The sequence below is a fragment of the Acomys minous genome (genome assembly GCF_964271855.1).
Source record: "Acomys minous genome assembly, chromosome: 3".
NCBI lineage: Eukaryota > Metazoa > Chordata > Mammalia > Rodentia > Muridae > Acomys > Acomys minous.
The window spans coordinates 109,815,524-109,838,742 of NC_140485.1; the positions used below are offsets into that span (position 1 = coordinate 109,815,524).

A 23,219-nucleotide genomic window follows, 5' to 3' on the forward strand; every position below is an offset into this window, starting at 1 on the left:
CCTGAGAATATAATTATACACCATACACAAATGTGTATATATATGCATATGTTCTTTTATGCATGGATATATATGCACACATAGGTTATGTTTGTGTGCATACACACATTGACATGCTGCTAAATAATAAAATTCTGTCTTATTTTAGGGTTTGTTTTTGTTTTTTGTTTTGGTTTTTGGTTTTTCGAGACAGGGTTTCTCTGTTTGCCTTGGCTGTCCTAGATTCACTTTGTAGACAAGGCTGGCCTCAAACTCACAGCTATCTGCCTGCCTCTGCCTCACAAGTGCTGGGATTAAAGGCGTGTGCCACCACCCCTAGCTTTTAAACCCATAAACTGGCAGGTGTATCTTTAGTGCCTCCTTGGAGAGAAGTTAAAGCATTTAATTTCCCTCCAGAACACTAAAATTAAGCAAAGCTTTCCTGATGACACTGAGGAAGAACCGGTTTGTTTTGTCTTGGTGGGGACTGGGGGGTTGGAAGTTGTATTCTTCCTTTATGCTGAGGAATAATTATGGCAGACCTTGGTTTGTTCCACAGAGATGATACATGGTCACATGACCGCCGATTGAAGAAGAGCTTTCCATAATTACCATAGTATGCTGTGTATTCCGTCTGCACCTTCATAGTATGGTAGACTCAAGCTATCCTATCTGAAGAAAGATGTGTCTCAAATGGGAACTTTGCAGGGGTTCTCTCCTCAGGTGAGATATCGTGGTGGTTTGAATAGGAATGGCCCCCATAGACTTCAATGCTTGGCCTATAGAGAGTAGCACTGTTAGGAGGTGTGGCCTTCTTGGAGGAAGTGTGCCACTGTGGGGGCAGGCTTTGGCTTTGAGATCTCCATTGTTCAAGCTCTGCCCAATGAGGAACACAGTCCCCTGCTGTTGCCTGTGGATCAAGATGTAGAACTCCCAGCTCCTTCTCCAGGACTATGTCTGTCTGTGTTCCACCACGTTTCCCTCTGAAACCGTAAGCCAGCCCCAGTTAAATGCTTTTCTTTATAAGAGTTGCCATGGTCATACTGTCTCGTCATAGCAATGAAAACCCAAACTAACTCACATACCAACATGTTGTCCAAGTAGAGAGGTATATTTTTATCCTTAGCAGATCTGCCTTTTGCCCAGAGGCCTGATCTCTGCCTCCCCTGCCCCCCTCCCCAGTAGCTGTTTGCTGATAGGGACCAAAGTGTCTTCCTTCACCCTCCCACACCTACCTTGTTAAAAAGAACTTTGACAGAGAGCAGAAGTTTAGACACCCCATGAAACAATGGAATTCTTCTTACCAGTGTTTTGAGAATAATAAATTTCACATTATTTGGGGTTGGTTGCATGTGTGTACCTGTGTTTATACGAAAAGAAGCTATATGGAAGCAAATTAGAACCTCGTAAAATACTACTTAACCTTTCTGTGTGCATTTCTTATCACCTCTACTCTCTTTTATTTCACTTGACTTTATTAAGAATCATTCTGATTACCCTACTGAGTTAACTTCATGACCCAATAACTGTGATAATGATCAGAAGTTTGAAAAACAAAAACAAAAACAAAAAACCCAGCATAGAAGGAATCCAATCAGAACTGCATGCCTGACATTCCAGGCTGAAGGATTTCCACTTTACTAGCCTGACACTTCCTCACTGGGGTCAAATCAGACCCAGGCTTGTCATCCTTCCATTAGTATGTGCCAGCAAGGCCAGGTAAAGGTAGGACCTTCTGATGGCAGATGCCTTGATATAATTTTAAGTTGCTACCACAGTCAAACATTGAAATAGATTTAAAAAATTAGCTTAGACTAGAGGCAAATGAGTAGCTTTTTGTGTGGTCAGTGTCTGTGGCAGTAACATTTGTTTATAGTTGGGACAGTCATGAGGAAGCCAGTCACCTCAGTATAAATAGAAGGCATCTCAGTTGATTTCACCTCTGCCCTAAGTGTTCCTGTGCTACCTTTCTCATTCAGCATTTCAAACAACATGCTCAAGTCTGTCAAAGAAAAATTTCTGTCCTGAACTAAATAACATTTGTTTACATTATTTTGATGGCTTCCCTACTTGGGCAAAATGCTAGCGTAGTTCTTTGGGGGCCACTAGAGATCAGTTGCACACTCTGTCCCAAATACAGGGTTTGTGTGGGTCATAAACACAGAGGTTCAGATGTTCAGGCCCTTACAGTAGAAGTGTTTGAAAGGTCTGCTCACTCTTGGACCTCAAAGGAAAATGATGCGTTTTATGTTTAACTGCATGCAGAGCAAAGAATTTCAAACAGCCAGGTGGGACAGTGGACTCTTCTACAATACCTTTTATAGTATTTCTAATTTAAGAAACATTTGTAAATATCCCCTTGGAAACAAAGGCTATTATTAAGCTTCTTGGTTTTTTGGTTTTTAATCTAACATTTTTTTCCCTTAATGATTGACATCGGTGTCTTTGACTTTGTGAGTATTTTCCAAAGTTTAGTCATCACACGGTGAGCGGAGGCGAGAGCCTCTCTGCGTGCAGTACTTTTCCAGTCGCTCCTTTCAGCAACCTCCTTGTTATTTCCTCTTCACTCTGAAGTCCTTCCAAATCTGATATTGGGGCAAGTTAATTTTATTTCCTCCCTGCATGAGTATTTGAAGTAAAGTAAGCCATTATTTTTTTTTTAAAAAGTTATTTACTGTGCACCCCTCAGAGAGTGATGCAAAGTAGAAGCAGAGCAACAGTAACCTGCAGAGACAAAAGAATGCAGAACAAAGGGCACGGCAGTGTGCAGGAAGTCAAGGTATTAGCCCTAATGCTGAGCCTCCCACTTTTGGTTCCTTTCTAGAATTCTCTGCAGCATTGGACTATTGTGGATTAGAACAAATAGAACAGAGAAAGGCTTTTGCTTTTAAGTCACTTCCATTTCTGTCTGTAAATCGAACAGTTAGCCATGGTGTCACTTGAAGTACCAGTCTAGAAGAAATAGCCTCCCTCTGTGGACTGCGCTGGTCATAATTTGAGCTGCTGCTGCATGCTGTGTCTTTGTGGGTGGCAGGAATCAATTTGCTTTTGTTGGTGGTTGATTGGTTGGTTTGGTTGTGTACAACTGTCCAAATATAATATATGAAACCTGTTAAACTTGTGACCAGCTCCGAGTGTTGTTGCTACTTGTCAACTTCTGTAGTTCATTTGCTTAGTTGATTTCTTAGGTTATTCCTTTTGAAAGCAGTGCTGAATTACAGTGGTATGTGGGAGTCACTGCCAGGAACTGGCATTAGGGAACCAAGATGGCCAGTATTGTATCAGCTCAGCTGAAGGTGTCGATGGCTCTGGTCTAGCATTTTTCTCATGTTGGAACAAGGAAACAACAGGAAACTATGCATTCTTGTCCCCTCCCCCCACCCCACCCCATGCATGGGCTTCAGGGAGTCACATGGACATGTGTTCTCCCCTTAAGGTAAGGTTTTGTTTTTGTTTTTGTTTTTCTGGCTTTGGATTTCATTGCTGGGGGCTTATTCACCACTATTATTTTGTTCAATTGCATGTTTTGGTTCTCACTAACACTCTGAGTCATATCTCCTACTGCATGGATGTATAGAACCAAACTCTCCTTTGCCACTTGCATCTCACCTATTGCCTCTGCATTTGATGGGTTTCCTGAAGGACCAGCTTTTCCTCTTCTTGGTGGGGAGAAGCCCAATGTCCTTTTTCTGGTCACGCTGAAGTACAGACGTAGTTCCTTTCCTTTCACTTTAAAGGAAAGAGCAAAGGGAGCTTGCACTTAAGTTGAGGTAGAGTATATATCCTGACATAAAGGGTGTTGAGGAGCCTACTTATTAGAAAATAAAGTCAAGATGCAGACATGCCGTGTGCTGTAAGCCTACTTTCTTCCTTATCAGCTGAGGCGATACAGGGACAAAAGCTTGCCAGAAAAGAAAGAAACGAACAATTGTGGCCACTTCACAGTTCTCAGGCGCCTTTAAAATAGCCCTGTTTTCCTCCACCGGCCAATGTTCATGAAATGTCAACATATATTTTTCATGATTGACTTTTTTTTACCAACATGACAAATTACTTGAAAAACCAAAACAACCAGCACCCACATGGTATAATAGTGTAAGAGCTTCATATTCTAGGGTAGGATCTAATTAGAATCATTAAAGTGTTGAAAGAAATTCTGGATGAGAACCCTGGCATAGCTGCCTTGTGGTCATGTGCTTTTCTGGTTCTTCTGTAATCCCTACTTTCCCAATGTTTTCCGGGGCCTTTGTTGTAGCAGACAATAGAGAGTAGGAGTGTCCAGAGTTGGCCTCTCCACTCCTGGTAGAGATGTCTGTCTTCCTGGTGACTGGCTAGCACTTCAGGAGCACCAGTTGCTTACGCTTAGGCCTTTGACTGCCTCCTGCCAGGTCACATTGATACCTGCCCTTAGTTCACCAGAGTTTAGAACTTACAGGACCTGAACAACTCGACTTTTTTTGGTGGGAGGGAGAGGGAGGCGGGGGGGGGGGGGGGGGCCGGGGCGGGGAAGGCACTAATCTGTAGCAATCAGAATTTTGGAACACAAGCAACCCCACATTTTCACGTCTTGGTGTGATGTGCTCTCTGTTAAGGGAAAGAGATTTGATGCAGTTGTGATGTGATCCATTGAAACCTCTTCCCATAAATGGATAACAACCTGGGCCATCATTATCTGGCCACCAGGGGATGTGCTGTAGCCAGAGAGTCCTTCATATGCTGGGAAAAGAAGAACTGTTTTATATTGTTTGGGGTTTGGCAGCACCTTTACAGGAAGCCCGGCACCATTTCTGAAGGAATATGCAGTGGTTTTTGTTCTGTTAACTTGACAGCTAGGGCTGAGGCCATTTCTCTGAGCTCCCAGGAACCCAGGGAGAAAAGATAAACACTTGCCATAGGTGCCTTTGGTTCAACTGCTTTGGTGGTAGGTGTAGCTTGCTTCAAGCACGCATGTGCGCCCCACCCCTTTAACAAACCTTTTTAATAAAGCCAGATCCTTGTGATGTAGCCTGGTAGGAAGTGGCTGTGGAACAGGCGTGTCTCATCTGAGTTCTTAGACGATTTATTAGCATCCATGTTGTCTGTGGCAAATATTTAATTATAAGGGTGTTCACCAGGCAGCCCCGTTCCGCTCTGCTTCCCTCGCTGGTCATAATAAGCATGGCCAACAATTATTCATTATTTTCACGTGGTAGACACTCTGCCCAACAGTTTATGTAATCGAATGCCACCTAATCCTCTTAAAGAACTGTTCGAAATACTTGCCATCCGTTCTTGTATTTTGCAGATGAGAAAAGTGAAAACTCAGAGAAGCCAAGGGCAGTGGAGGGCCTTTCTGCAAATAATTGCATTGCCAGAACTAGATTGAGGCTCACCGGACTTCAGAGCCCTTCCTGGGTTGCACGGTGATTCTCGCTGGGGGATGAGGTTGCAGCTAAGACCTGGCTGCAGTAAGGACATTTTAAAAGCCTGCTTATGCGGTGTCACCCTTTTCTCTCTCCCCACTCCCTAGTCGGATGCGTTTCCCAGGTAGGGTAGGACAGGGAAGACTCTCTTCACGACACGTTACAGTTTATAAAATGTCTCTCCCATGAGGCGCATGCGTTTGAACTCTAGGTCCCCAGCATGTGGCACTGTTTTCGGACATTATAGAAACTTTGGGAATGGGCGCTAGCTGGAAGAAGTGGGCCGCTGGGGGAGGGGGGCGGGGTTAGGCACTGAGGTTTTTAGCCCCGCCTCACTTCTAGTCTAGCCTTTGCTTCCTGAGTTGCTTGCTCTCTTTCTTGCTGCCACAGCTATGAGCTGCCCCTGCTGCTAGGCCTTTCCTGTGGTGGCCTGTGCCCTCAAACTGTGAGCTAAGGCCCCCTGCCACCTTTAGGTTGCTTCTTGTTAGTTCCTTCTTCTGACAGGGTGTACAGCCCTCTGGTGTACTGCGATAGAGAAACAGCCAAGGACCAGTGGTTGAAGGACGGCTGAAAATCCCCCAAGTTGCCTTTCGGTGACTTCCTACAGGAGGAAACGTCATGTGATAGCCTACCCTTGTGTGGCACTACAGTGGCAGAGTAATGAGGAAGAACATTGAACATTCTGGGGGGGGTGTGTGCATATGCATACGTGCGTGCGTTTGTGCGTGCGTGTGTGTGTGTGTGTGTGTGTGTGTGTGTGTGTGTATGTGTGTGTGTGTAAAACCTACATGTGAAAATGATTATATGAAAAACAAGTAAAACACATGTAGCCATAAGATGTATGTAGTTATTAAAATACATATGTAAAAGTGTACATCTAGGCATCTCTTCTGAGTCCAGTGTGAGTGTTGAAAGAATGCAAACTGCACCACACTGGTAACTCGCCACCTTCTCATTATACAGCGCTTTGGTGATTTTCTTTCTTTAAAAAAAAAATAATAATTTATTTATTTTATTTGCATTTGTGTTTTGCCTGCGTTTATGTCTGGGGGAGGGTGTCAGATCTTCTGAAACTGGAGTTACAGACATTTGTGAGCTGCAATGTGGGTGCTAGGAATTGAACTCGGAACCTCTGGAAGAGCAGCCAGTGCTCTTAACCACTGAGCCATCTCTCCAGCCCTCATCAGTGATTTTTCTGTGTGAACGGAGGAGTTGGTGCTATGGGAGGCTTTGCAGGGGCTCTCACAGAGCTTGACAGGTCTTTTGTTTTCCTTGAGCACACTGACAGTGCAGTTTGGGGGTTGGTACTGTTAGATATCACAGTTCAAACAGAGAACTTAGGAAAAGACTCTTAAATAACAGGGGAAGGAACAACAATCAGCCAATAGCAAATTAAAACAGTCTGAGACCATTTTATGGACTCAGTTCCATACTCCATTATAAGAGTAATAGTAAGTGTAATATTTCTTTTTCCTTTGGAAGGTTCAACTTCATGATCCGTTTGAAAGGGCACCTGATAGTAGGGAAAGATTGGGTGGACATGTTTCATTATCAGCACTTTTTTCAGTGTTGGGAATCTTGGGAAGGCCCTTTAAAACTTTAGAGACAGTGGGGTATATTGGTGAAAATGTAGTCTCAGCTACTCAGAGATAGTTAGATTTAAGGGTTCTGAGGCACATGGGGCAACCCTAGCTCACTCAACAATGATGAAAATACACAAATCTTCACATATATATGAAATGGGGGCAACTGAGCTGGTGGGGACCTCTCCATAGGAAGCTTTTTTGGGGCAGCAGAGGGGGATTTCACAAGAGCAGAGCAACTGGCTCATCACAGAGATGCTCTCCAGGATTTTTCAAGCCATTCCTGGTCTCACACTGGTGCCAAAACCTTTCTACTGTCACCTTGCCCCAGGGTCCCTCTGGCAGCCAAGTAAGTTGGTGTCTCTCTGCTTTTCACATCTCTCCAGCTTCTAGAGAAGGTGTGTCCTGCCTGTTCCAATATCGACTGTGCCTCTGAGACCTAAAATAATGCTGAGCCCACAGTGGTGCCTCTTGCATCATATCGTTTTATGTAAAATCCGTGATCTTGAGCATTGGCTGTCCATCAGTGTCACCTGCAGAGACTAAAAACACATGTATCCTCAAGACTGACTCAGAGGTTCCAATTCAAAAGGTCTGGAATGATGCCCTTAAAATTGGCTTTAGATTGATGAATCATCAAAGATTCATGATAACAGGAAAAACAAGCTTTCCGAAGCTGAGGTTGTTTTTAAGGCTCTATATTTCATATTTCTACCTCATATTCTTAATTCTTGTGACTGTTGAGGAGAGAAAAATAATAAGTTCATCAAAGTAAGTTCATCAGACATGAGCTTACATTGGCCCTGAAGCTTTTAGGCCAGTTTCAAAGTTTTAATTACTGCTTTATTAATGTAAAGGATTACTTGCATTTTATGCAAAAAAGCAAAACCAAAAACAAAACTTTTGGTGGCTGTCTGAACAAGGACAACACAATTAGACATGATAAGGTAGAAGGGGAAAGCTCTCAGAGCCTGCCTTAGTTACTTTCCCATTGCTGTGATGAAACACCATAACCAAGGCAACCTATAAAAAAAGCAGTTAATTTGACTTGTAGTTTCAGAGGGTTAGTGTTCATGACAGAACAGCAAAGAGCCGAGAGCTCACATCTTGATGCACAACCTCCAGGCAGAGAGACCCAACTGGGAATCCCCTGGGAATTTATTGAAACCTCAAAACCAACCCCCAGTGACACATTTCCAACAAGGCCACACCTCCTAATCCTTTCCAAAGAGTTCTACCTACTGGGTTACCAAGTATTCAAATGTCAAAGGGGGCCATTCTCATTCAAACTACCACAAGGGTCTACTTCTAGATGAAGAGCTACAGGCAATTAACCATTGCTGAGAGACAGAGAATTGATCTTCCCTGGGATGAGACCCTAACTGGCCATCCCTGAAATTATATACCTATAAGCAACACTAAACAGGTTCAGCAGGCTGCATCTCTTTCTTTCTGTATATACATATCAATAATAATCAAAGAAGAAGAAAAGCCCATGGATTTGAGAAGGAATGTCGGGGCATGTGAGAGGTGTTGGAATGAAAAGAGGAAGGGGATTATATAATTATATTTCAGATTTTTAAAACTTGGGAACCACAAAAGTGTTGGCATACACCTTAAAAATAATGACAATGCAAATAATTATTATCTGGACTTATTTCTCCAGTAAGATGGATAATCACATATTACTTTCATGTATGTGTGTATTTGTGTATGTATGCATTGTAAATGTGCATACATGTACAGTTCAGAAGGGTTGCCTATGCCTGTGCATGTAAATATAAACACCATAGGATCCAGATTTTTTATATATATATATATATATATATATATATATATATATATATATATACACACACACAAATATATACACATACATATATACATATATATACACATACATATATACATATACACACACATACATGTGTGCATATGTTTACAACTTCTGAGACCGGGTCTCTCACTAAACCCAGGAATCACTATTTGGGCTTGACTGCCTGACCCACAAGCCCCTGGGATCCAAACTCAAATGTTGATATTGGCAGAGCAAACCCTGTATCCGTGAAGACTTCTCACCATCCCAACCATAGGCTGAGCACTTCTAAGAAACAGACAGCATGATGAATGTTAATTGGTCATGCTTTCTGCTGGGTTACATAAAGTGCATGGCATTTCCTAGAAAGGGGATGGAACTGGGGATCATCACACTATGCAAATAAGATAAATATTTTTACTCTCATGGACAGAATCCAGACTTAATACGCATATGGGGTATGAAACTAAAAATAAAGAGGGAAGTTCGGGGGAGAAGGAGCCTTAAGGAAGTGATGCAGGAAGAACAAGAGAGGAGAAGCGAAGGGAAAAAGGAAAGACAAATACTGCATGTTCTCATCTGTGGAGCATATATTTAAATATGTATTTGTTTGCATGAAAGCAGGAAGAGGACTTTGGGGAAGAGAAAAAGGACCAGTGAGGTGGGAGACAGAGCACAGTGATGTGGGGTGCAAAGGCAGCTGTGTACATATACAAAATGTCAAGAGTTATTTTATATGCTGACTTATTGAAAGGGCCTGATATTTAACAACTTGAAATGGGCGCTTGTTTTCCCCATAATATATATCCTTCAGTATTTATATGATTCTGTTAAAATTTGCGACAAGTTTGCCTGGAAAGGGAACTTCCTTTTCCCTGAACTCGCTATCAGACTATTCTTAGGTTCCGCAGTTCCCTCATCACCATGGTATCGAAGCGGACTCAGAGCTGTCAGCCTGACTTGACATAGAAGGCACAGAGGTGAGACTCGGTAAGAACCACGCTCAGAACCACCTCTCCAATCACTGTCAGAGGCAGCTTTTGCATCTGTCTCCCTCAGCATCATGGGTAACGCCACGTCCCACGGTGATGAGGAGGAAGAAGCAGCAAAGGAAAACAAATACGCCTTAGAAACATCTGACCAGATCCAAGCCGCCAGGCCTCCCAAGAGCATGCGCAGTCTGTCACTAGTGGCGGAAAAAGATGTCCTCGATCGTTTCTGTGCCGCAAGGAGCGATGTTTAATTTATAATCTGGCAATGTTGCCTAAAACAGACTCATATTCATTCTCGCTGAAAATTTAGTCCACTTTCCTTGTTTCTGTGAGAAAAGTTCTGGGACCTTTTGCTTTTGGAGGGTCAGGAAGCAATATCAATATTGAACCAAGGTACCAATATCAAATCACTGATCACCGTGTGTCCAGGACATGAGGGAAAGCTACTTGGCCCCTTGTGGAGTCCAGCTTTTTCCAAGGACAGCTAGCTTATGTTTAAAGATAATAAAAAAGTCCAACTTGACTCAAGGTCTCAGTCTGTGCCTAGGAACCAAGGACAGCCAGCTGTGTCTAAAAATATTTCACTGCCCATGAAATGTACTAACCCCTCCCTGCTTGCCTGCTAAACTCTGCTTTTGCAAAAAAGATATAAAAAAGCACTTGCTCCTGCTTTTGGGAGGTCTGCGGCTTAAGAGAGCTGGACAGACCCCCAATGGGTTGGCTCAATAAAATTCCTGTGTATATTGCATCGACATCAGACTCTGTTTCTCTCTGGGGACTCCGAGTATAGACTAGAGATCTCTAAAGATCTCACCCTTACACTGTAAGTACACTTTCCTTCCTCACAGAGTCTCCAGCCCGGTCCCTTTTCTGGGTAAAATCTTTCTCCATCCTATCACTTTGGTCTTCTAGGCCTTTCTGTCTATGGTCCATTCTCCTCCTAATACCTAGTAACTGTAGACTTCTGCATGTTCTGTGCTATCCAAGCCAACATGGAACAGTACTGAAGCCAGTCCACAAATCCAAAAGTGTCAGTTTCTTTCGTCCTTCGCCTCCTTCCCCCACCCCTGCAGCTAATTTTTATTACTGTTTTTTTTCTACCAGAAAGAACTTCAAAAAATCTTTGTCCCCTCAAAATCAAGGAGATTTCTTTTTTCTTGCCTGCCACATCCAAAAGTAAAGACTCTTACTTGCAAAGTGTAGGTTTCAGAACTCTTAAGTGTCAGAATGAGTAAATGGAGTTTTAGAGATCAGTTATAAAAAAGCATACAATTTAATATTTCATAACCTTAGTCCACACTTTATAAACAAGGGCCCCTTGTCAAGGATCACTCTCAACAAAGTGATCTCCCCAAAACATTGTAATTATTTATCTAGTTGCGTTCTCTGATATGTCAGGGCCTGAAGCTCAGATACAGCAGATGACAAGAACTGAGGAGATTACTCATGACTAAGAAAATGGTGATTAGAGTTAAAAGCCATGAGCAGCCCACCAAACCTTGGAGATTAGCGGTTGCCCCTTCAGTTTTGGGAACCTGAACAGGCCCGTAGGTGCCTACTCCCTGAAGTAGCAGAGCCTCTGGGATCTCCAGAAAAAGAAATCTAAGAGAGGAGGCAGGCACAAGATGTCCCACACAACATGGTAACTGGATTCACTGATACTGTGTGCTTGTGTGGGGCTGGACACTTACCACGGGTTCAGATCACATGCATTGAGCAAGCCGCAGACGGATTAGCCCTGGAGACTTGGAGTGAGCCCTTGGCTCCTGAGGCCAAGATCTTGGGAAGTGAACACAATCAAAGCTTTCACAGAGAAGAGGATCACATGCAGAGCTCAAAGCCAAGACCAACAAGACCAATGCTCTCTGTCTAAATGCTTCTGACCTTGATTTCTGCTCTGCTCTCTGGGAGAATGACCCTGTGGCTCATCTGCTTTTGGAGACAGAGGTCTTTAGTTGGTTTCCAGGGCATTCACAGTACTGTGGGAAGGTCCTTACAGCCATTTCAGCCTTTTCAGGTCATATGCATCCTCTGTGCCTACTGTCTCCACCAATGGCTTGTATGATGCTTGAAATCTCTAGTGGCTAGGCTTGACAAATGGTTTTCAGCTCCTTAACTAGAGATGGACCAATTGAAAAGTCCCCATCCTTCATTCCTCCCTCTGCACATTGGGTATAATTACTACCCCTGTGATCTCTCCACACACTCAAATTGGATGCATAGTGTAAGAGGAAGCACGTGACCCAAAGCCATAGGGGGTAGGCCACCTGAATGCAGAAAAAGTGGAACTCGGCTTTGCCGTTTTCTCTGTGTGAACCTCAGTTCTTCCATGTGCAAATTAAGGATAATGATGACTACCAATATAAAGCAAACTATCCTTGACCCTGTGCCTGACACCGTGAATGCAAGTGACATCTCTCTTTGGCCGTAGCTGAGAACATCTAGCCTACCTCTGCCCTGAACAAAGCTTTCTCAGCGGTTCTCAGCGGTTCTCCACAAGGGATATTAGGCAATCTCTATCCGCCCATCTCACCTCTCCTCCCGTCTCCGTCTCTGTGTATGTGTGAGTGAGTAAGTGTGTGTGTGTGTGTGTGTGTGTGTGTGTGTGTGAGAGAGAGAGAGAGAGAGAGAGAGAGAGAGAGAGAGAGAGAGAGAGAGAGAGAGAGAGGTGTTTGTGTACACACGTATGCATGGATATGTTTGCCTGTGAGTGCACGGATAGAGGCCAGAAGTTGCCTGATGATGACTTCCTGTATTGCTCTCTTGCTTATTTTCTTGAATAGTGTCTCTCATTGGACCTGGAGCTTACCAATCAGCTGGACTGGGCAGCCAATAAGCCTTGGGATCCTCCTGTCTCCACTTCTCAGGGCTGTGATTACAGGGTTGTCGTCACCTCTGGCTTTTTACGTGTGTGCTGAAGTTACAAAGCCACATTTTCATGGTTGCACAGGAAGTGGTTTACCCATTGAGCCACATTGCCAGGGTCTGGAGATAGGTTCACTGTTTGTCTGGCATGAGGTGGGCAGAGAGCAGGTAGGCCTTTGACCTTTTTACCACTGTAAGAGCACAGTAGCACCCCGACAGGAAAAGAATTCTACAACGAAAATGTCCATGGTGCCAAGGCTGCAGGCTGCAGGCTGTATATTTCTAGCCCAAAGGGATGAACTTAGCTACTGTCCCTCAGGAATTAAACCGTCTCTAGACTCCCATCAAGGGTCTCTGCTGGCACTGATAGAGACAAATTGCCATGGAATCTACACACTACTGCGAAGTTGCAACCTAATTTTGAGCAGGAAAAAACAAGTTCCTTGAAATATGAGCATTTCTTTGATTCCCAAATGGGAAAAATATATTTTGAATGTTTATTTTTTAGGCTGTTGCCTGGGACTTACAATCATATGTCTTAGCCTCCCAGGAGCTAAGATTTCACTATGCTGTTGTTTGTTTGTTTGTTTGTTCAACTTAAATTTAGACAAGAATTTTAACTGCTCAATGGGATAATTAAGAATAAACTACAAGTCCAAATGCTGGCTCATGATTATTTTAATCTTTACCCATTGTACAGCCTAAAATATTTTGTTAGATTTTGTTCAATCTATGAAATCATTGTATTTTTTTTGTGACACACAGAACCTATGAAGAGTCACACATGAAACTCTATGTACAGAGAAACTCATTTTAAGCAAAATAAAATTAAGAAGATTCTATGTTTAGAATGCCTAAAATATAAAAATAAACTATGCCTGAATTGACCATCAAAACTGAAAATGGTGGGAAAAAGAAGTTGCTGAGTCTGATTAGAGACATTAATGGCCACAGAGGTGCTAAGAGTAAGCAATGGTGGAGTGTACAGCCCTGGGGACATTCATCCTACCTCCTCTAGGGCTCAGTAAACATAGTAGGAGAGGGATGGTAGAAAGGGAAGAACTCAAGGACTAGGCCAACAGCTGTGAGATGCTTTCTCCTGGCCATGACACAGCCAACGCGGTCATGATTTCTGAGTTGCCGTGTGGTTGCAGTGGACCTGGAGAAGACTGGGTCTACCAATACTCAGTCATAGATCAGGGAGGAGGGAATCGCAGGGCCCTGCCCATCCCTCATGAACTATTGGCTACTGATGAATTCTGGGAGACAGACAGGTATTGCCTTTAGTTAATCACCCACTGATGAACTGTCAGGCTCCAAAGAATGGCTCCGAACCCATGGTCCCACAGATGGCCCTGATTAAATTCAGCGAGTCACAAAACAGAATAAACAGACAAGAGGCTTATGGGACTAGGGGGAGTTAGAAAAGTGGGTTAGGTGACAGTCATGAGAATGCACTACATACATGTGTGAAAATGTGGAAGGACCAATTTAATAGAAGCTACAAAAAAAATTTAAAGGTGAAAAAGAACATATAAAGTGTCTATAGATCTGAGGCTGCTCTTCCAGGCTTTACTATTCACGGTCCTGTTTCCACCACATTGCATTGCCTCAGGTGAAGTGTTCTGATAGATTGCTACCTTGCTGCCCAGAACTCTGGGAAGGACCTGTGATTGTTGGTGCAGTTACCAGTTTCCAGACTCTTCTTCTCCTGAGGTGGGGCCTTTGTAAGAGAGCGAGTGTGTTGATAGCAGCCACCTATAAAGCCCTGCTTCCATCCAGAGTTTCGGACTTCCATTGTTTACTTGTGTTTGGCATCTGGGAAGGATTTTGCAGAGCACTAAGGCCTCTTCTTGCGTGTCTACTTTGCCTGTAATAATAAATTCCATTAGGTTGAGCTTCTTTCTTTAAAAAAAAAAAGCACTTCAGGATTCAGTCAGTTAAAATGTATGTTCAAAACTGGCTGTGCAGCAGATTCAATAATGTTTTTTTTTTCCTTTGGAAAAAAAATCCCATTTACAATGCAGAAAGTATTTTCAGAAAATAGACACAAAGGATAGACATCGTTTCTCAATAATTCAACATGGCCTGGTTTTAAAATGCTCCTTCATAGTCATTTGTTTCCGGGGTGAGTTAAGGCTTTGCCTCTGGGAACCTGACAGGCCGCAGAGCTCCAACTGCAGTAGGAACAGATGGGTCCCTAGTTCCTCAAGGCACTGCATCCTCAGCCACCCTTCACAGCCTGGGCCCACTTTGACCCCTCATTGGAGGAAAATGACCTTTCATTCTGAGGTCAGATCTAGAAGCTTCTCTTGCTTAGGCTCCTAGGATACTCCCATTCATCAGGAACTCTGACCCACGCACCTTCTTAGTTTTTCTCTTTATTTGATGATTCGAGGATGGAGATGATGGAATTATCTTTATGATTTCACAGGATTAAGTATTGTCTTTTGTTTTTATTCAGCTGTATACTGATTATTCACCAAATAGTTTTTATAAATACTCTTGAGGTTATAATTACATCATTCCATTTTCTCTTTCCTCCCTAAAAACCCATTTATCCTACTTTCCTCTCTTTCAAATTTGTGGCTTCTCTAATTCTTATTATGTATATATATATGTATATATATACATGTCTGCATTTGTATATGCATTTACATATGCATATTTCCAAATACATTATTACAACCTGCTCATTCTGTATAATGCTATACAAATACTTTCTATCACCTCAGGAAGTTCCAGCTATGAGAGATGATTCAGGCTCTGCCTCTGCTCTGGCAGAGTCTATGGGAAATTCATGGTAGTATCCAATCATCAAGTGCTAGAGTGGAGTAGAAGGTGGGGGGTATGGGAGGAAGCAGTTAGTTCTGAGCAAAAGTCACAGTTTGGAAACCATTTGATTGAGCTTTATATGTGAAAAGACATTAAACACCACACACACACACACACACACACACACACACACACACACACGCGCGCGCGCTGCTGCATGGGAGCGGAAGATATCTGAATGACGAAGCTGTGTGGGTGGCGGTGAGCGCCTGGTAGAGATGGCTGCAGGGACCAGTGCCGAGCCACTCCTGGCTCCGATACTGTTGAGAGAGCTTTGTTGTCATTTGCTCTCTGTGAAATGCCATCGGCATCCTAGACGGATGACACAGACCATGGGTTCCTAGTGAGATAGTAGGATGGAGAGCCCAAGGGTGCCAGTTCCAGAAAGATTTGGGCTTTTTTTCCTCAATACATATTTATTATAGACAATCTGAAAAGTATAAGAAAAAACTCACTCATAGTTTCACTTTCCAGTAACATTTATTATGAACTTTCTTCTTACAGTCTTTTTCTATGTAGAGGGAATATATGTAATATTTGATATAAATATTTTAACTACACATGGTATTTTGAGCTTTGTGTTATCATTTGTTGTTTTTCTGGAATGCAACATTTGCTGTCACACTTGCTGTCCTGTATATATGTTATCTATTTTTAATTATTAACATGTTGTATGTTTTCCTTGATATTACTCTTCAATAAATGCTTCTGGTTAATATTGTTGACTCCAACAGTGCCACATCTGTGCTGTTATAAGTTCACATGGTCTCTGACTCACTGTAAGGTACAATAAGTCACTGGTTGCGATGAATGAAGATACTGCGTTTGCCACAGTGGTATGAGAGTAATTTTGTCCTAACAGTTTGGAAAGGCTCCCTTTCTATCATAACCATGAGACCATATTCAAAGTCACATTGTTTGAGTAGTTATAAAATTAAACAGCCAGAATTTAAGTTCAACCTTTCGTCATAATTGACTATACACTATCTCATGTCTATCTCTGAATCCTTTTTTATTTATTCATTTATACTAAAATTTCACTTAAACTACAAACAAACAGTTAATAATTGTGTGCCCAATTTAGCCAGTCAGCCAATACAGTCAGAAAATAGTTTTCTTCTTCCTTCCGGCATCACCCTTTGCTGTCATCAAGATTTAGTTATTTACTGTGCATTTTTCTCTAACCTTCCTCAGTTTTTCAAACAGACTGGTAATGATAGTCATATTTGCAGATCAAAAGCATTTTCAATCCTCCCTAAAGTAGGTCATATGCAGACAACTCAGTAATTCTCCTTTTGCGTTTAGTAAGTCATACACCGTGGAAACCCCTCATGACCAATACATATATATTTTTTATGTTTTGAATTTTAATTTATTATAACTTGTCTAGATTACATCTCGAATATTATCCCCTCGCTTGTATCTTACCTGTCCCATCCTCCCACCCCTTCTTCTGCCCTATTCCCCTCCCCTAGACCTCAGACAGATGGGAACCTCCTCCCCCACCATATGTTCACAGCCTATCAGGTCTCATCCGATAGCCTGTTTCCCCTTCTTCTGTGTGCCGCCAGGCCTCGCAGGTACATTGTGCTTGCTTTAATTTTTGTAGTTGTCTCAGTTACTGGCAATACTTTAATGTTTTATACATATCTCCTTAAGTCTATCCCTTTTCTCTTGCAGATTCATTTTCAGAAGCAGGAGCGGTAGGTCAAAGGCTCTGTCACAGCACAGAAGCCAGAGATGCACAGAGCTTCCATTGCTCCACACGCTTTTCAATAGAGTCTGCTGTCCTGCTTTTGAAGTTTGATAATGGCTTAAATGTAAATTCACATACCTTTTGAGGTTAACTTTGCGAGAGGCGGGGCATCTTTTCATCTGTCTCTTGTCCATTGCACTTTCATACCTAAGACTTGCCTTAACCTTTTTAAATCCGTGCACATTTTATTCTTGCAAACATTTTACAGTTCGGAGCCATGAGTTCTCATGTCCTTTCACACTGGTTTTCCTATGCAGATCTCAGGAGTATTTCAGGGCTTTTCACTTGGGCTTACTCAAGAGCGGCCATCGTCAGGGAATCTAGAGAAAGATGAGTGTTTAGAAGTGATTTGTTTAAAGCTAGCGAGTGGCTACTTGCACTCCGAGCAGTGCTGTCTAGAGCTTCAGGACTCTCCAGACAGTTTTGCTGCGCTCTCTAGCCCTCGCCTCATCCTTGCCGTTGCTTACGAAGTAGAGTTTTACAGAGCCCCGGTCCATCTGAGAGGGTCTTTCTTACCACCCGCTCCCTTCTTAAACTAGACCTTGGGAGAAAGTTGCAACTTACTGTGCTGTATGTTTGCACTGGGTATCTTCCGTTGCCATGGGGATGATGCTACTGTTTGTCCTGCGCTAAGCTGACCCCACAATTAAAAAGGTGAGTGAACATTCCAGGAATGATGTGGGATGGAATGTGGTCTGTCCTGAAGAGCTGACTATACATAGGCTTGTCTCTGCCTCACCGCCTCAAGGGACGTAGGAGACGTAGGACTTAGAACATGGCTGTAGACTGGGTATCTTGGGAAAACTCACATTGCCAAATATGCGAATGGGAAGGCCAGTGCTGAAGTCTACTTTTGGCAGTTTGACAACGAAGAAGGTGGGAAGACAAGAAGGGATTTATTTTTAAACAAATTAGGTGCTAGTTTTTTTTTTTTTAATTAGTGAGTTTAAGTTCAAAAGGATTTATTTCCCTGGAGACTTTTTGAATATAAATACGATCATTACTTGTGGTGAAATTATAAGGCTGGTTGTTGAATTCAGAGGCTTATCTTTCCTCAGGCTTGACTTCCCTTTCCAGCTTTGACGAGAGATGATTTGCTGTGTAAGGAGAAGGAGATATGACTCTGTGTGTGTGTGTGTGTGTGTGTGTGTGTGTGTGTGTGTGTGTTTTATGTGAGTGTACGTTCTCAAATGTGTGGATGCGGATACCAGCTAAGGAGGATGGGAGTTCAGCTCCCTCACGACACGCCTTTTCCTCTTGAGATAAGACCTCTTGTTGAAACTATACCTAGACAGGAAGCCATCAGTCCTGCCTCCATTCTCTGCAGTGATGGGGTAACAGGAACACTGACAGCCAAGCTCAATTTTTCACTGTTGGAGGTTTGATCTCAGGTCCTCCAGCTTGCACAGCGAGCTCTCTGACCCCTGGAGCTGATTTTGACTATGGAGGGTGGGTGTTGTGAAATGAAGGTGGGACGTAGAAAGGCGGAAGATGATGTAAAGGCTTCTCTGTTCTGTCCCTCAGCATTCATTCCTGCCGTAGTTTACAGCCTTTCCCCCAGGCAGTGGAAGTGTTCATTCAGGAGGAAGTTTCTGGAGTCTGTCCATCAGGAACAGTAAATATTTTTTCTATAGTTATGTATTTACGTTTTTAGTCATTAGCTTGTAGCTGTTGTGTTTTTATGACTATTTTTTGGAGGGGTCGTTTTGGTCTGACTTGTAGTTTAATCCTGTGTGCTTCTATATTTATGTGTGTCAAAGATTTCTTTCTGGACTAGCAAATAATTCTGTTGAACCCCCCCCCCCCCCGCCCCGACCCACCCAAATCTAAAATGCCTTACTCTTGTCTTTGAAATGGTTTTTCATAAATATTTTATAATGCCTTTTAGTGAAAACCGAGTCAGTGTGTCTTCCTGGTTCTGAGTGTGGCTGTGGAAACACTAACATCAGCAGACAAGGTCATGTGACCTCACATCAGAAATAAAAGCTAAAGTTCAGGAGCTCACAGTGCTCGTGAGTCAAGTCGGCCCCAGCAGAGTGAAGTTCAGAGGCAGCGCCTGGAAGATCACACCATCACGCTACCTGTAAGAAACCTAAGGTCCTCTGTTCTGCCTTTTATTTTTCTCTTTTTCAGAAAACCTGATTCTTCTATACTTGTTCCCTTGACCTCATTGCAAAACTTTTTTTTTGAATGTCAACAGTATTCACAGTCAAGTAAAGCTTTTAAAAGAAACAGATTGTCATTGACATAAATGATAAATGAAGTTTGAAAACTTAACACACCTCTGTCCTAAGATAGGCGATTATTGTCCCAGATAAATAATAGGATTCAACTTGTCAGGCCGTTGGATAAGACCTTACTGTGGCTGTCTTCTGTCAGTTAATGGAACTAAAATTCCAGGTCATCAGTCATGTACAACTTTGTTCAGTTTAATGTTTCTCATCTTACTTACCTTCAGCTTTCTGAGGCTAAAGGAGGACTTTGATTTTATGAGCATATATACATATATATGTATATATAATGATATATTCATATATCTATGAAAATGAAGACACAAACATTACAGAATATTGATAAAATGAAAACTAGCTTCTGGCATGTAATCCTAGATGGGCAAGATGCTCAAAGAAAAGCGTGATGATGGCAGCCAAGCTGATAGTCTGATGCACCCTGCCCGTCACTTCCTTACCACTTATTATCTGCCATTCTTGTCAATGACCATCCAGTTGGATCTCAGCCTTGATCATTTCATCATCATAACTATAGAAGCAACACACCAACAACCCCCCCGCCCGCTCAGTACTGTATGCATTTGAAAAGCACCATGTGCCAATCAGTGATTGCCTAGTTAACTTCTTCTACAAATGTTTATTATGTACCTACTATGAGCAAGGTAGGGAGCTACAAAGAATAAGGTGCTTTGTAATTTAAAGAAAGAAGAATATAATGAATTGTGCTGCTGGATACAAATGCTACATGTGAGACTACTGTCAAGCTGTCCTACTCTCTTTATTATCCACAACTCTTGTCAGGTAACTGTGACTCTCCTCTGGTTCTTCGTTCGCTGTGTTTTATTGTGACACATGCAGGATTTATCATGCGTTATTTAGTCAGCTAGACAAAGCAGTCCCCAAGGATACTTGTTAGCAGACACTGCCATCCACAACCTGAGCTCCTCCTCTGTGCCAATTGGAACTAACCTCCAGGTGACTTTTACAAAGAGGTGAATATTTAGGATTGGTTTCATTTGAGAATATGAAGTAGGGGCCATGATCTTTTGGTGCAGTGACTCTATACATGAGGCCCTAGGTGTGATCCCCAGCATCATCAAAAGAGGGAGAGGAAGGAAGAGAGGGAGATGGAGAGGGAGGAAGAAGGATAGAAGGAGAGGGAGGGAGAGGAGGAGAGAGAGAGAGAGAGAGAGAGAGAGAGAGAGAGAGAGAGAGAGAGAGAGAGAGAGAGAGACCCTAGATAAGCACAGACTATGAACTCTCTCTCCTGTGCAGTTAACCTGGGGGATCCTGACCGGGTTGGCCAGCTGTTCTTACAGAATAATGAAAATTGTCTAAACATGGTGACATATTCTGTCCTCAGCCCAGCAAGATGATAATCTGAGGCAAGCCACTCTCATGGACCTGGGAAGTATTTTCGTACCCCCATGGTGAGCAAGTTCTAGCTACCACCCCAAATTTTCAGCAGTTTCCATGCTTTGCAGAGCATCCTACAGCTGTAATTTGGATGTGGGGACCAGACTTTCAAGAGTTTTTGAGCTGGATGGTAGTGGCGCACTCCTTTAATCCCAGCACTTGGGAGGCAGAGGCAGGCAGATCTGTGAGTTCGAGGCCAGCTTGGTCTACAAAGCAAGTCCAGGACAGCCAGGGAAACCTTGTTTCGAAAAAACAAAACAAAGCAAAAAAAGTTTCTGATTTCCAGGTCACATTTTGGCCACAGAAATGATGGTTTAGGTTAACAGGCATCCACGGAACTTTGATATATTATATACAATATCAATATTTGACATTGTATACAGTATATAATCCTTGTGTATTGGCTACTTTTTAGGTGCACTTGGCTAACAGTTTGGAAGCATATCTTTTTTTTTTTAAACCACCTTTGGTATTCCTTTGTATCTTGTTGATTTGGCTGTCAAATGGTTAATAATGCACCAGTAATGGAAGAATTTCACTTCAGTGACAGGTTTCTTCTTGCAGTCAAAAGAGAGGCCTTGTCCTGTACATACAAAATAATGAGAAGTTGAAGAAAATAACTCCATATATTTACTGATTTCAGTTAGTAACAGCTTGTTACTTCCACCTTTGGCCACAAGTGTGTTTTATCCTGTCACAAGTCTGTCTTTAAAGTCCACATTAGTCATCTATTTGTATTGTTACCTACATATAATATAAAAAATGAGAAAGATGAAGTCTGAAATTTTAATTTAATCCCTACAACCTAAGGATAATCTTGAGACAAAGTTATTGGTAAAACTAAAAAAAAAAGTTCATCTGCTTGATATAATCTCAGACTGATGATTATAGATAAACTTTCTGGATTTATTCACAGTGTTAAATGAAACAAAAAAAATCATTAATAGTGATGATCCATGAATACTTCATATTTCAAGGACAGTAAACATCAGGCAATACCTGAAATATTTGCTTTTTAAACCTGTTTGATTATAATTACAGCAATATTTATCCCTGTGTGTCTTAGTACAATTTATAATGGAATTTGAAATATACTTTATATTATATGTGTATGTAGTTATAGTATACACAATTATACATATAATATATAATTCATGTTATAGATGAGAAAATTAGTCAATATTTCAAGTCAAATTAAGTCACTTACCATGTCATTATTCTAGTGTTACTGACAGCTTGGTAGACTTCTTGGAAGAGAAACTGTGGGGGAAGTGGGAAAAAGCTTTCAAAACTGACATGGTGGCAAGAAACTTTTAGGAATGGATGGAACACTAGTGACAAACTCTGTGTATAACAGACAGTCTGGTTAGGATGGAGGTTGGGGGTGAGAAATCCTAGTTAGTCCTCAAAGAGTATTACTCACAGCTGGCTCTGTGTGCATTTGAATGTCCACATGTAGGCTAGAAGCTATGGCTGGCCACCAGTGGGCTTCTTCTTGAGCCTGATATTGATGTGATGGAAGTAAAACCTCAAAACATTCAGTTAAGCATTGTCTAGGTTGAATCATGGGGAGACAATGTGAGCAGGACGATGAAATTTGGCTTAATTTCCAGCTGAGTATATGGCGATAAGCCCGAGTCATTGTGATAACAGTGAAAACTTATAAGGATAGAACTGTGATGAACAGCATTCTTCCAGCACCCTGAAGGCTGGGTGGTTGGTTTGATTTAAAAAAAAAAAAGTTTAGGTTAGCTTTAAGCAAATATCATTTAGTTATTAATTTCCTACAAATGACTTAGGGCTTGTAGAACCAGCCATTACCTCCATCTAGCTAGTGTCTTAGAAAAAAAGCCCAATTTGTTTTAGGTTCTGGGCTTCAAGGGTTAATCCTGAACGACTCCTGGCATCAGCTTGAACCATAACTATCAGCTGTCAATTATAGTAGGATGATCCAAACTGGACCCCTGGCTTTGGCTTCGTCCGTCCTATCAAAAGGCCTCCACTGTGAATGGCCAGACATGAAAAGCAGAGACCTCAAATGTGGGGAAGGAACGTTCACATTCTGTGTTTTAGAGGAAGAAAAGAACACAGTTCCTAAGGAAATGTCCCCATTTGTGTACTCTGTACCAATTTACCCAAATACAGACTCCCCAGGAAACTCCCAAGAAACCTGTCCTGTAACTTCCTGGTTGGCCTCTCAAACAATCAGAATGGTTGCATGTATTTGCAGCTCTTCCGGGTTAGTCAGGACACCTGGGTGTCTTAGTTACTTTTTTGCTGCTAAAAGGAGTCAACATAACCAAGACAACTTATAAAAGAAAGTATTTAACTAGGGGCTTGTGTA

General features: G+C 42.2%; 1 protein-coding gene across 8 annotated transcripts in view; it reads left to right on the forward strand.

Annotated features, from left to right (window-relative positions):
- TPD52L1 (TPD52 like 1) overlaps positions 1 to 23,219 on the forward strand; it is a 102,316-nt gene that overhangs the window by 33,712 nt on the left and 45,385 nt on the right. The window contains exons 1-3 of one of the 8 annotated variants that reach the window (XM_084775127.1): positions 17,926 to 18,104; positions 18,753 to 18,843; positions 19,117 to 19,311. The exons of 4 other annotated variants lie outside the window; for them this stretch is intronic. The gene's annotated coding sequence lies outside the window, so the exon portion shown is untranslated. Of the gene's footprint in view, positions 1 to 17,924; positions 18,105 to 18,752; positions 18,844 to 19,116; positions 19,312 to 23,219 lie in introns of those variants that run through there. 3 more of the 8 variants (XM_084775125.1, XM_084775126.1, XM_084775128.1) reach the window with 3 other exon arrangements.